The following is a 12,590-nucleotide window of genomic DNA, read 5'->3' on the forward strand; positions in this document are numbered from 1 at the left end:
CAGTTTTGTATTTAAAACATACAGCACATTGTACCATGGCCTACTGGGTGATTTATAGCCTCGGTTGAACATTACAAGACATTCACCACTTGAAATAGTCCAGAAAACAATGCTGGTGGAAATCTGCTTTCATAATGGTGACCAGCTGCCCCTACTGAACATTCCTGTTTGGTTTTCATCACTTCGAATTTCTAACGCGAGCTCTAAAGTGCTGAGGCAGCCAAATGTGGGGAGAGCTGATTAGTGAACTCCAGTTAACCTTCAAAACAGTCCCAGTCTCTCCCAGTCGAGCGAATCCCTGCTGCTTCCCCTTAGCGTGGAGAACAGAGGGTTAATCGCTTGGGCACATTTCCCCCCTTCTGAGGGCTCGTTTCACCTCAGTGGGGTGAGGGAGCATCAGCTCGGTTTCTTTGAGGTTTGCTGCAGCCAGTCAACGGATGGTTCCTTCCGTGGCAGGCTAAGAGTTTTCTGAAAACCGAGATGCCAAATAGCCAGCCTTGATGAAAGCTGCGGGTTTTCTTTGGTCTCCCGAGGACTCACAAATAGAGGTATTTTTAAAATGGCCTTGCAGACACTTAGAAAAGCAATGGGAGAAACTGGCCGCCTGACAGAGAGCGAACCATTTAGCAGGATGAATGCCTTTTCTCTTTCTGACAAATCCTGAGTAAACTCACTGCGGCAGGGTGGAAACAGACGTTTCTTTGTTACCTGCAAACTGGGTCCAACGGATGCACGTTCGGGACAAGGTGACATTTGCAAAGCGGTGTGAGCTTTCTTTAGCTCTGGGGTATGTTAAAAAAAAATAGCTAGTTCTGGGGTGAGGGTGATGAAACCGAAGCCCTCGCCTCCTCTCCTGACTTGCCGAATTGTACAAAGTGGTTTCATGCAGGTAGGCGCTGAATCCAACAGATTAATTTCAACTGAGATGGCAATGGAACTGAACCCGGGTCTGATATGGCACAGAAAGAGAGCGGGTATCAAATCAGTCGGATAATCAGTGGTATTTATCGAGATCATATTGTGTGCGGAGCGCTCAAAACAGACACTCCTTACCGTTGGCTTTAAAGCACTCAATCAGCTCATCCTATCCTACCTCACCTCGCTGATCTCCTATTACAGCCCAGCCCGCACACCTCACTCCCCTAGTACCAGTTTACTCACTGTGCCCTAATCTCAACTATCTGGCTACCGACCTTTTCCCATCTCCTCCCGCTAGCCTGGAACTCCCTCCCCTTCCATTTATCTCTTATCTCTCTGACTGCTCACTCTCAATCTCTTTGTCTGGCTCCTCCTCTGCTTCCCACCCCTAACTGGGGGGGGGGGGGGTCACTCAAGGCTCAGTTCTGAGTCCCCTTCTATTTTCCCCTACACCCACTCCCTTGGAGAACTCATTCACTCTCTTAGCTTCAATTACCACCTCTATGCAGATGATATCCAAATCTACATCTCCAGCCCTGAGCTCGCTCCCTCTCTTAAAGGAGGATAACCTTCTATCACCTCCAACTTAATATGGCTAAAAGTGATCTTCTTATCTTCCACCTAAACGCTGTCCTCTGGCTCACTTTCCCATCACTGTCGATGACACCAACATCCTTCCTGTCTCACAAGCCAATAACCTTGGCATTATCCTTGACTCCTCTCTTTCATTCAACCCACCTATTCAAGTCATCACGAAATCCTGCCAGTTCTACCTTGACAACATCACTAAAATCTTCCCCTTCCTCTCCATCCAAACTGCTGCCTCATTAATGCAAGCACTTATCCTATCCTGCATTGATTATTCTATCAGCCTCCTTGCTGACCTCCTTGCCTCCTGTGTCTTTCCACTCCAGTCCATACTCTACTCAACTGTAGAATCAAGGCAAGGGGAGGGCGTGAGCAAGAGGTCTGTGGAGCGAGAGAAGAGAATGGAGCAAAATGAAAAGGTTGGCTTGAGAAGAATGAAAAGTGTGAGCTGAGGTGTAATTGGGAAAGAGAGTGGATAAGTAGGGGAAAAGAGCTGATGGAGTGCCTTGAAGTCAATGGTCAGAAATTTCTGCTTAATGCGGAGAGGAATGGAAACCACTGGAGGGTTTTTAAGACGTGAAGAATGATGTTCTAGAAAGCTGATACGGGTGATAAAGTGAAGTATGAACTCTAGAGGGAAAAGATTGGAGTCAGAGTGATCAGTGAGGAGGCTGATGGTCGTCCCAGGGACAAGACAAGAGAATGAAGGAGCAAGAAAGCAAAAATCCAAACCTAGCTCTTGGTAAAAGGCCCACACGACCATACAGAATTGGAAGGGGAGGTTGAAGGGAGCCCACGGTCAGTCCTTGCTTCCCGACTTCCTTTAACGGCCAGCCACGTTGGCTGCTGGGGATAAGGCAGCCACCAGGCTGCCCTGCCTTGCCATGGGCTGCCTCATCCCTGGAGCTGAAGCTCAGCTCCAAGCAAATGGCCCCACATGGTCTCCCAGTCCTGTTTCTCCATCAGCCGCCATCTCCTTTTCGGAGCAAAATGGGCACCACACATGCACAGTGCCAGAAGGAGGGGGAGGGAATCGTTGTCCCCTAACCCCCACACTCCGTCCAACACCTCACATGTGTGGAGGCCATTTTGGGAAGCTCTATTTCAGGTGCCATCTTTATAAAGCTCCACATTTTGGCCACGTAGGTAAGGGTCAGGTGGCACCTGATTGGCATCTAAAGCAGCAGTTTGTGTCCTCTTCTTAGTCTGGAGCCACAGCCGCAGCCCTTAAAGCCTCTCATTTGGGCTCGATTTCAGCATCACAGGTACCAGGAAGGTGGTGATGGGATCTTGGGTTCTCAACAGATGCTAACTGAGTTGCGCAGAAGAGAGACGTGTTGGGAATGAAGATACCTCTGGGGAAGGGTAAAGGCAGTTGACATGTCAGACATGTCAGGCTCCTGTTCTTAGATGAAATGCAGAAAACTAACTTTACCTTGCAGAGAGCCATTTGCCCATTCTCCCAGGACAATATCAATCGATCAATTGTATCTATTGAGTCCTTACTGTGTGTGGAGCACTGTATACTAAATGCTTGCAAGAGTACAATGTAACAGAGTTGGTAGATTCATTCCCTGTCTACAACGAGCTCACAGTCTATAGGGGGAGACAGACATTAATATGAATAAATAAATTACGGATATGTACATGAATGCCGTGGGGTTGAGGGAGGGGTGAATAAAGGGAGAAAATCAGGGCGAGGGAGTGGAAAAAGGAAATAAGGTGCTTAATCAGGGAAGGTCTCTTGGAGGAGATGTGCCTTCAATAAGACTTTAATTTAAGCTGGACAACTGAAATGGAGTGCGAAGACTTGGAATAAGGTTTGTTGAATTTCTAATGTATAACCAGACCTGTTTACGGTCACGGACCTGCAACTGATATTTGAAAATACCACAGGGTGAACCCTGTTTCATTCAGAACATCTGCTCTGTGGATGACCAGTGGGACAAGGAGGAAGGAAAGAAAGGAGAAAGGGAGAAGAGGAAGAGCTGAAAGACCTGACTCTTTCTCTTCCTTAGTCCCTGCTTGTGAATCAAGTTCCCCTCTCCTCCCAGTCCTAGTTACTGGAGTTCTGAGGGGCAGGCCACTATCCTCCAACTCAGCCCTGCTTCCTTTTTTCAGGTCTACAGAACCTCCTCTCCTCATCCATCACTCAACTGTATTTATTGAACGCTTATTGTGCTCAGAGCACTGTACTAAGTGCATAGAAGAGTACAGTAAAACAGAGGTGGTAGATGTTCATTTATTCATTCATTTGTTCATATTTATAGAGTGCTTACTGTCTGCAGAGCACTGTACTAAGCACTTGGGAGAGAATACAACAATGAACGGCACATTCCCTGCCCATAACGAGCTTACAGTCTAGAGGGGGAAACACAGACTTCCATAAAATAAATTACAGATATATAGATAAGTGCTGTGGGGCTGGGATGGGGGGAGAACAAAGGGAGCAAGTCAGGGCGATGCAGAATGGAGTGAGAGAAGAGGAAAGGAAGGACTTAGTCTGGAAAGGCCTCTTGGAGGAAATGTGCCTTCAATAAGGTCTTGAAGGGGGAGGATCAGTAATTGTCTGTCAGATTTGAGGGGGGAGGGCGTTCCAGGCCAGAAGCAGGATGTGGGTGAGGGGTAGGAGGCGAGATAGCCGAGAGAGGCACGAGGAGGTTAACATTAGAGGAGTGAATTGTGTGTGCTGTGTTATAGAAGGAAAATGACAAGATGATGTAGGAGGGGGCAAGTTTCCTACCTACAAGGAGCTTACAGTCTAGAGGGGGAGATAAAGACATTAATATAGCTTGTTGCCTACATCTTGAAGGTTTTCATAATACTGTCACGCAGACGTACTGAAATGGGGTCAATCAATCAGTCAGTTTATCGATCAGTGATACTTATTGAGCATCTGTTGAATGCTGAGCACTGTATCCAGCCCTTGGAAGATCATTGATTAATCACTGGGATATACTGAGTGCTTACTGTATGCAGAGTACTGTACAAAGTGCTAGAGAAAGTCCAATCCAACAGAGTTAGCAGAGACGTTCCCTGCCCTCAAGGAACCTACAGTCTAGAGGAGGAGAACGACAGAAGTGAAACAAACTTCACCAATGCTTAAGGGGCTGACAATCTAATTTATTCAATCAGTCATATTTATAATAATAATAATTATGGTATTTGTTAAGTGCTTACTATGTGCCAAGCACTGTTCTAAGCACTGGGGTAGATTCAGGGTAATCAGGTTGTGCCACATGGGTCTCACACTTTTAATTCCCATTTTACGGATGGGATAACTGAGGCACAGAGAAGTTAAGTGACTTGCCCGAGCTCACACAGCAGACAAGTGGCATAGGTGGGATTAGAACCCACATCCCCTGACTCCCAAGCCCGTGCTGTTTCCACCAAGCCATGTTGCTTCTCATTGAGCACTTACTCTGTGTAAGAGCACCGTGCTAAGCACTTCTAATGGATTTTGTCAACAGTAAAGAGGGAGGGAGAGGGGGAGGATTGACACCCTTCCTAAATTCTTGCCTAAAATGCTGACTGAGGGAGCACTAAGCCAAGACTGCCTGAAGGAGGAACTGTTCTGTTGTGTGAAATGGGGACATCTTCTACCTTTACCCTTCATGTCTGTGCTTTCTTTCAGGAAAGTCATCTGGGTGGAAAGACATACAAGATTCATTTAATCGTATTTATTGAGCACTTACTGTGTGGAGAGCATTGTACTGAGTGTTTGGAGATGGGGCAGGAACCAGGATATGTTGGCTAAACTGGACATTGGGAGCCCCCGGGGGGAAGGGTCTGTCCTTGGCATCTTGGTTGGGGAATTGGAAATGGATTGCTTAATATACACGAGTAGCTTCAAGTTACCTCATCAGTTACCCAAACTGATCTTAATCATCTCTAATAATGCCTTGTAGGTTTCAGGCACACCGCTGCCCTCAGCTTTGGAGAATTGCAACTCGTCTTAGCTGAATCATGGCTGGAACCCAATCGCAACCAGTTCTCTTTGTAAAAATTCAAATTTATTGGAGACCATAGAACTCATCCAACTGAAATGGACCAACTCTAATTTCCTCAGTAAGTTGCTCACACCGGTACGTAATTACAGTCTTAAAGGAAGAAAAATAAACCTGAAAGTAGGTGGCCAATTGCGCGGAACTGTATTATGAAGAGAACGTTTTCCTTTTAGGTTGTCTGGCAAGCCAATTCAGCCTTAAAGTAAGTGGATTTATAATCTTGTTGCTGATTGGGCAGCTAATAATTGAATGGCCCAAGATCCAGTTGTCCTATTTGTAGGTTCATGTACGGATAGTTAATCCTCTTTAGAAAACAGAACTACCTTCATTTTCAATAATATTTATGTGGCTGAGTTTTTATCATCAGTAAAAATTTAGATTGTCACAACACTGGAAGTGGACTATAACAAATGCTGGGCTCTGTTAAGTGCCTGAGACCTAGTTAGAACACTATGAATGTTAACTATCACAAATAAAAGCCTACCTGCAGAGAGAGGTCAGTGCTGCTGGATGTTAACTCTAATTTAGGCTACATTTAATTAAATTTGAAATAAAAGCATTGCCTTTAGTCCATTTGTGGAAACACATGTTTTTAAAAGTAGTTTTGTACTTATGGTATAAGAAAATATGCTTGATTCCCCCATTTTAAAACTCCTCCCAAAGTTACATCCAGAAGCAGCATGGCCTAGTGGATAAAAGCAGGGGCTTGTGAATCAGAAGGATATGGGTTCTAATCCTGGCTCTGCTACTTGTCTGCTGCATGACCTTGGGCAAGTCTTATGAGAAGCAACGTGGCTCAGTGGAAAGAGCACGGGCTTTGGAGTCAGAGGTCATGGGTTTGAATCCCGGCTCTGCCACTTGTCAGCTGTGTGACTGTGGGCAAGTCACTTCACTTCTCTGGGCCTCAGTTACCTCATCTGTAAAATGGGTATTAAGACTGTGAGCCCCACGTGGGACCACCTGATTCCCTTGTGTCTACCCCAGCGCTTAGAACAGTGCTCTGCACATAGTAAGCGCTTAACAAATACCAACATTATTATTATTAAGTCACATAACTTCTCTGGACCTCAGTTACCTCATTTGTAAAATGGGGATTAATATTAATAATGATTACATTATTTGTTAAGCGCTATGTGCCAGCCACTGTACCAAGCTCTGGGATGGATTCAAGCAAATTGGGTTGGACACAGTCCCTGTCCCAAGTGGGGCTCACAGTCTCGATCCCCATTTCACAGATGAGGTAACTGAGGCCCAGAGAAGTGAAATGATTTGCCCAAGGTCACACAGTAGACGGGTGGCAGAGGCAGGATTAGAACCCATGACCTTCTGACTCCCAGGCCCGTGCTCTATCCACTTCCGTAACCGAGAGTCCTATGTGGGAAAGGGACCGTGTCCAACCTGATGATCTTGTATCTACTCCAGGGCTTAGAACAGTGCTTGACACATAATAAGTGCTTAACAAAACCATTATTATTATTAATAACTCTCGAAGGCCTCTGGTAAACAACCCCTTCCAGAAATTAAAGAATACACTTGGGGCACAGTTGAGTGAATGCGAAAGATGAGCAAACCTCTGAGTAGGCTGGGTGAGGGCAGAGGAGCATGATTGAATTTAGCACCTCAGCTGGCAAAGATTGATTTTTGTTTTAGCCCAAAGAGGAAAAGGAGAAAGAAATATGCTGTTTGGCTAACCAAGATAAAAGGTGAAGAAACAGAGAAATACCATGTCCTAGTCAATAAAGCACAGGCCTGGGAATCAGAGAACCTGAGTTCTAATCCCACTCTGCCACTTGTTTGCTGCGTGACCTTGGGCAAGTCACTTAACTTCCCTGGGCCTCAGTTACCTCATCTGTAAAATGGTGATTAAAACTCTGAGGCCAATGGGGGACACAGACTGTGTCCACCCTAATTACCTTGTATCTACCCTAGTGCTTAGAACAGTGTCTGGCACACAGTAAGCACTTGACAAATACCACAATTGTTATTATCACTATTGTTATTGTTACTTCACGTCTCAGTGCCTCAGTTACCTCATCTGTAAAACTGGGATTAAGACTGTGAGTGCCATGTGGGACAGGGGTGGTGTCCAACATGATTAACTTGTATTTACCCCAACACTTAGAACAGTGCCTGGTATTCATCTGTTCAATCATTCATTCAGTCGTATGTATGGAGTGCTTACTGTGTGCAAAGCACTGCACTGATGGCTTGGTAGAGTACGATATAACAATAAACAGACACATTACCTGCCCACATCGAGCTTCCAGTCTAGAGGGGGAGACAGACAACAATATAAATAAATAAATGAATAAATTACAGGTATGCACATAAGTGCTGTGGGGTTGGGAGGGGAATTAATTAAAGGGAGCAAGTCAGGGCAGTGCAGAAGGGAATGGGAGACGAGGAAAGGAGGGCTTATTCAGGGAAGGCCTTCGGAGGAGATATGCCTTCAGTAAGTCCCTGAAGACCAGGAGAGTAATTGTCGGATTTGAGGAGGGAGGGCATTCCAGGCCAGAGGCAGGACGCGGGCGAGAGGTCAGCGGCGAGATAGACGAGACTGAGGTCCGATGAGAAGGTTAACATTAGAGGAGTGAAGTATGAGGAGTAGGTCGTAGTAGGAGAATGGCGAGGTGAGTTGGGAGGGGGCAAGGTGGTTGAGTGCTTTCAAGCCAATGACGAGGAGTTTTTGTTTAATGAGGACGTGGATGGGCAGCCACTGGAGTTTCTTGAGGAGCGGGGAAACATGGTCTGAAAGTTTTAGTAGGAAAATGATCTGGGCAGCAGATTGAAGTATGGACTGGAGGGGGGAGAGACAGAAGGCAGGGAGGTCAGCAAGGAGACTGATACAGTAATCAGGAGGGAGGGGTTAAGTGCTTGGATTATCGTGGGAGCAGCTGGGATGGAGAGGAAGGGGCAGAGTTTAGCGATGTTATGAAGGTGGACAAATACCGTAAAACAGAAAAAGAAAAACCTAGAACATTTTTCTGGTGGGGGAGACTCCTGGCCCCCTGCTTTGTTTCCCCTCCCACATCCCACTGAACAAGGGGCCAACCCAGCCAGGCCCAGGGTCTCGGTCACAGGGCTGAGGTAGAAGGAGCCTAAGAAATCCAACTAAAAATGCTGGACATGAGGGCAACCAGTGCTTCAGCTGACCCGGTCAGGGGATAAACCAGCTGAAGACCGGACAGTCCGGATGAAACAGAACGAATGTCCACGCTACCCACTTACCTCCATTGCCACCTGGCCCTCCGGCAGACGGTAACTCCTCGGAGCTAGCGGTTCTATTTTGGGCTCCCGATGAAAGCATTCAGGTACGGGTCTTGGGAGCTGCACCTCAACCCAGCAGATGCCTACAGAATTCCAAAGTGGTGTGGGTTATGTGGGTCTACCTCTCTCAATCACTCAATCATTTTATTGATCAATCAATGGCATTTATTGAGCACCAACTGAATGCAGAGCACCGTACTAAGTTCTTGGGAAAGTACAATATAACAGAGTTCATAGATGAGAACCCTGCCCTCAAAGAGCTTACAGTCTATCATGGGGAGGCAGACATTAAAATACATTACAGATAGGGGAAATAGTAGAGTATAAGGACGTGCAATTATGTGCTGTGGGACTGAATGCTTAAGGGTATTGAGTATTGAGTGATTACTCTGTGCAAATCACTGTTCTAAGCACTTGGGGAAGTACAATAACGTCAGGTAGAAAAGATCCCGGCCCTCAAGGAGCTGAGGGGAAAGCAACAGAGTTTAAAGATATTTGCATATGCGCTATCCTGGGTGGTAGAAGAACTTAGTTGATTTAAATGTGCCAAAGTGGCAGTATGGGGGGAAATAAGGTGGGGAGAAGAGTCATTCATTCATTCAATCACATTCATTATTTATTATTATTATTATTTATTATTTACTGTGTGTAAAACACTGTACTACGCACTTGGGAGTGTACAATACAACAATAAACAGACACATTCCCAGCTCACAAGGAACTTACAGTCTAGAGTGGGGGAGAAAGACATGGATAAAAATAAATAAATAAATTACAGATATGAACATTAGTGCTGTGGGGCTCAGAGCGGGGAAGAACAAAGGTCAGGGTGCGTAGAAGAGAGTGGGAGAAGAGGAAAGGGGGGGCTTAATAATAATACTAATAATGGTATTTGTTAAGCACTTACTAAGTGCCAGGCACCGTACCAAGCACTGGGGTGGATGCAAGCAAATCAAGTTGGACACAGTCCCTGTCCCATGTGGGGCTCACAGTCTCGATCCCCATTTTCCAGATGAGGTAACTGAGGCCCAGAGAAGTAAAGTGACTTGCCCAAGTTCACACAGCAGACACGTGGCAGAGCTGGGATTAGAACCCACGACCTTCTGACTCCCGGGCCCGTGCTCAATCCACTACGCCACGCTGCTTAGAGAAGGCCTCTTGGAGGAGATTCGGGGGGTGTCATGTAACTGAGATGAATCAGGGAAGGCCTCCTGGGGGAGATGTGATTTCTGAAGGCCCGAAAGGTGGGGACAGCAGGGCTCTGCTGAAGAGGAAGGAGGAAGGAGTTCTGGGCCGTAGGGGAAGGGCGAGCAGGAGTTCAGCAGCCCGAGAAATGGGAGACGGGCGAAGCATGCCAGCTGGGATGTAGTGGGAGAGGAATGGAGATACGTAGGAGGAGACAGAGCTTGTTGTGGGGAGGGAATGTGTCTGTTTATTGTTATATTGCCCTCTCCCAAGTGCTTAGGACAGTGCTCTGCACACAGGAAGCGCTCAATAAATACCACTGATTGACTGACTGACTGAGTGCCTCCATGCCAGTGAAGAGAGAGAAGGATATAAGGAGCAAGGTCTAGTGGATAGAGCATGGGCCTGGGAGTCAGGGCGACCTGGGTTCTAATCTTGATTCCACTCTTTGTATGCTGTGTGACCTTGGGCAAGTCACTTAACTTCTCAGTGCCCCAGTTCCCTAAATCTGTAAAATAGGATTAAGACTGTGAGACCTGTGTGGTACAAGGACTGCGTTCAGTCTGATTATCTTGCATCTACCCTGGCACTTAGAACAGTGCCTGCCACACAGTGAGTGCTTAACAAATACCCCAATTATTATTATTACACTCCTCCATCCAGGAACCAAGAAAAAGTTTACAGAATCAGAGCCAGGGTTTAGGGAGCGCAGGAGTGATTGGCGGGCTTAATAGTTTACCCAAGGGGTGACGCACTGCCGATCTCTGTCATTTCTCGATTTTCTTACATAGCATTGGAATCAGGTCCGGTCCTGATCCACCTGGATTTGCATAGCTGCACTGTACTGACCCAATTGGTTTGTATCCACCCCAGCGTTCAGCCTGGCACATAGTAAGTGCTAAACTACGAGAAGCAGCATGGCTTAGTGGAAAGAGCCCGGGCTTGGGAGTCAGAGGTTGGGAGTTCTAATCCCGGCTCCTCCACTTATCAGCTGTGTGACTTTGGGCAAGTCACTTCACTTCTCTGTGCCTCAGTTACCTCATCTGGAAAAGGGGGATTATCATAATAATAATAATAATGTTGGTATTTGTTAAGCGCTTACTATGTGCCGAGCACTGTTCTAAGCGCTGGGGTAGACCCAGGGGAATCAGGATGTCCCACGTGGGGCTCACAGTCTTCATCCCCATTTTACAGATGAGGTAACTGAGGCCCAGAGAAGTGAAGTGACTTGCCCACAGTCACACAGCTGACAAGTGGCAGAGCTGGGATTCGAACTCATGACTTCTGACTCCAAAGCCCGTGCTCTTTCCACTGAGCCACGCTGCTTCTCTAGACTGTGAGCCCCACGTGGACCCTTGGACAAAGCCCTTAATTTCTCTGCAGCTCAGTTTGGTCATCTGTAAAATGGGGATTAAATACCGGTTATCTCTCCCATTTAGACCATGAGCTCCATGTTGGGACAGGGACTGTGTGATGTGATTGTGTGGCACATAGTAAATGCTTAATCCATGCAACTATTGTTATTATTATTAGAATTTCATCTGACCCAGTGCTCTCCCAGTAGCTAGTACCGAAGGTGACTTTTATAATGGTATCTGTAAAGTGCTTACTATGTGCCAGTCTCTCTGCTAAATGCTGGGGCAGATACAAGCTAATCAGGTTGGATGGAGGCCATATCCCACATGGGGCTCACAGTCTTAATGGTTGGATGGAGTCCATAGCCCACGGGGAGCTCACAGTCTCAATCCCCATTTTACAGATGAGGTAAATGGAGCCCGGAGAAGTGAAGTGGCTTGCCCAATGGCACACAGTGACGGACTTGGTACTGAACACGTCACCTGACTTCCAGACCCACTAGGCCAGAGTGCTTCTCGACCACGCTGCTCTCAGAACACCTCATAGTCTTTGACCATCTCAAGAATCAGCATAATGGTCTTATCATGATCAATTTTTAATACCTTACTTTTCATCTCCTTTCCCCAGTACTGAGTGCTGGAAACCTTCCTTCCCGTCCTCCCCTCAGCCGATCATCTTTTCTGGTAGACTCACTCAGATAAACCACATTTTAGTTACTGTTTCCTTTTTGACTTTCCAGTAGCAATCTACTTGCTATTCATTACAAGATTTTCCTCACCCTTCCTTAGTTTCTCAGGATTGAAAATTTAAAAGTTTGGAAAAACTGATTCCAGGTTCTTCTTTTGCCTTTCCTTTGTAAACTCACTCAAAGGGTAGATTAAAGAGGGATGATTTACTTGAGAAAAAAATGTTTCGGTTTGCGCCTAGTAATAATAATATAACTAATAATGTTGGTATTTGTTAAGCGCTTATTATGTGCAGAGCACTGTTCTAAGCGCTGGGGTAGACACAGGCGAATCAGGTTGTCCCACGTGGGGCTCACAGTCTTAATCCCCATTTTACAGATGAGGGAACTGAGGCACAGAGAAGTGAAGTGACTTGCCCACAGTCACACAGCTGACAAGTGGCAGAGTACCTTTATTCATTTTTTCAGGATCTTTATATTTAATTGCAGACAAGAGGCCTGTTTGAAATAAACTGAAGTAACACTTATGTAATTCAAACTGATCTTCACAAAGCTAAAAAACTTCAAATGAACTTGGAAATCGG

General features: G+C 46.2%; 1 long non-coding RNA gene across 1 annotated transcript; it reads left to right on the forward strand.

Moving 5' to 3' along the window:
- Positions 1-453: 453 nt before the first annotated feature.
- On the forward strand, positions 454-12,005 carry LOC114813191. Its single transcript, XR_003760859.1, has 3 exons — positions 454-548; positions 5,415-5,574; positions 11,949-12,005. It is a non-coding gene; the product is annotated as an uncharacterized LOC114813191 (long non-coding RNA).
- The last annotated feature ends 585 nt before the right edge of the window (positions 12,006-12,590 follow it).

Source organism: Ornithorhynchus anatinus, chromosome 1 (genome assembly GCF_004115215.2).
Source record: "Ornithorhynchus anatinus isolate Pmale09 chromosome 1, mOrnAna1.pri.v4, whole genome shotgun sequence".
Classification (NCBI taxonomy): domain Eukaryota; kingdom Metazoa; phylum Chordata; class Mammalia; order Monotremata; family Ornithorhynchidae; genus Ornithorhynchus; species Ornithorhynchus anatinus.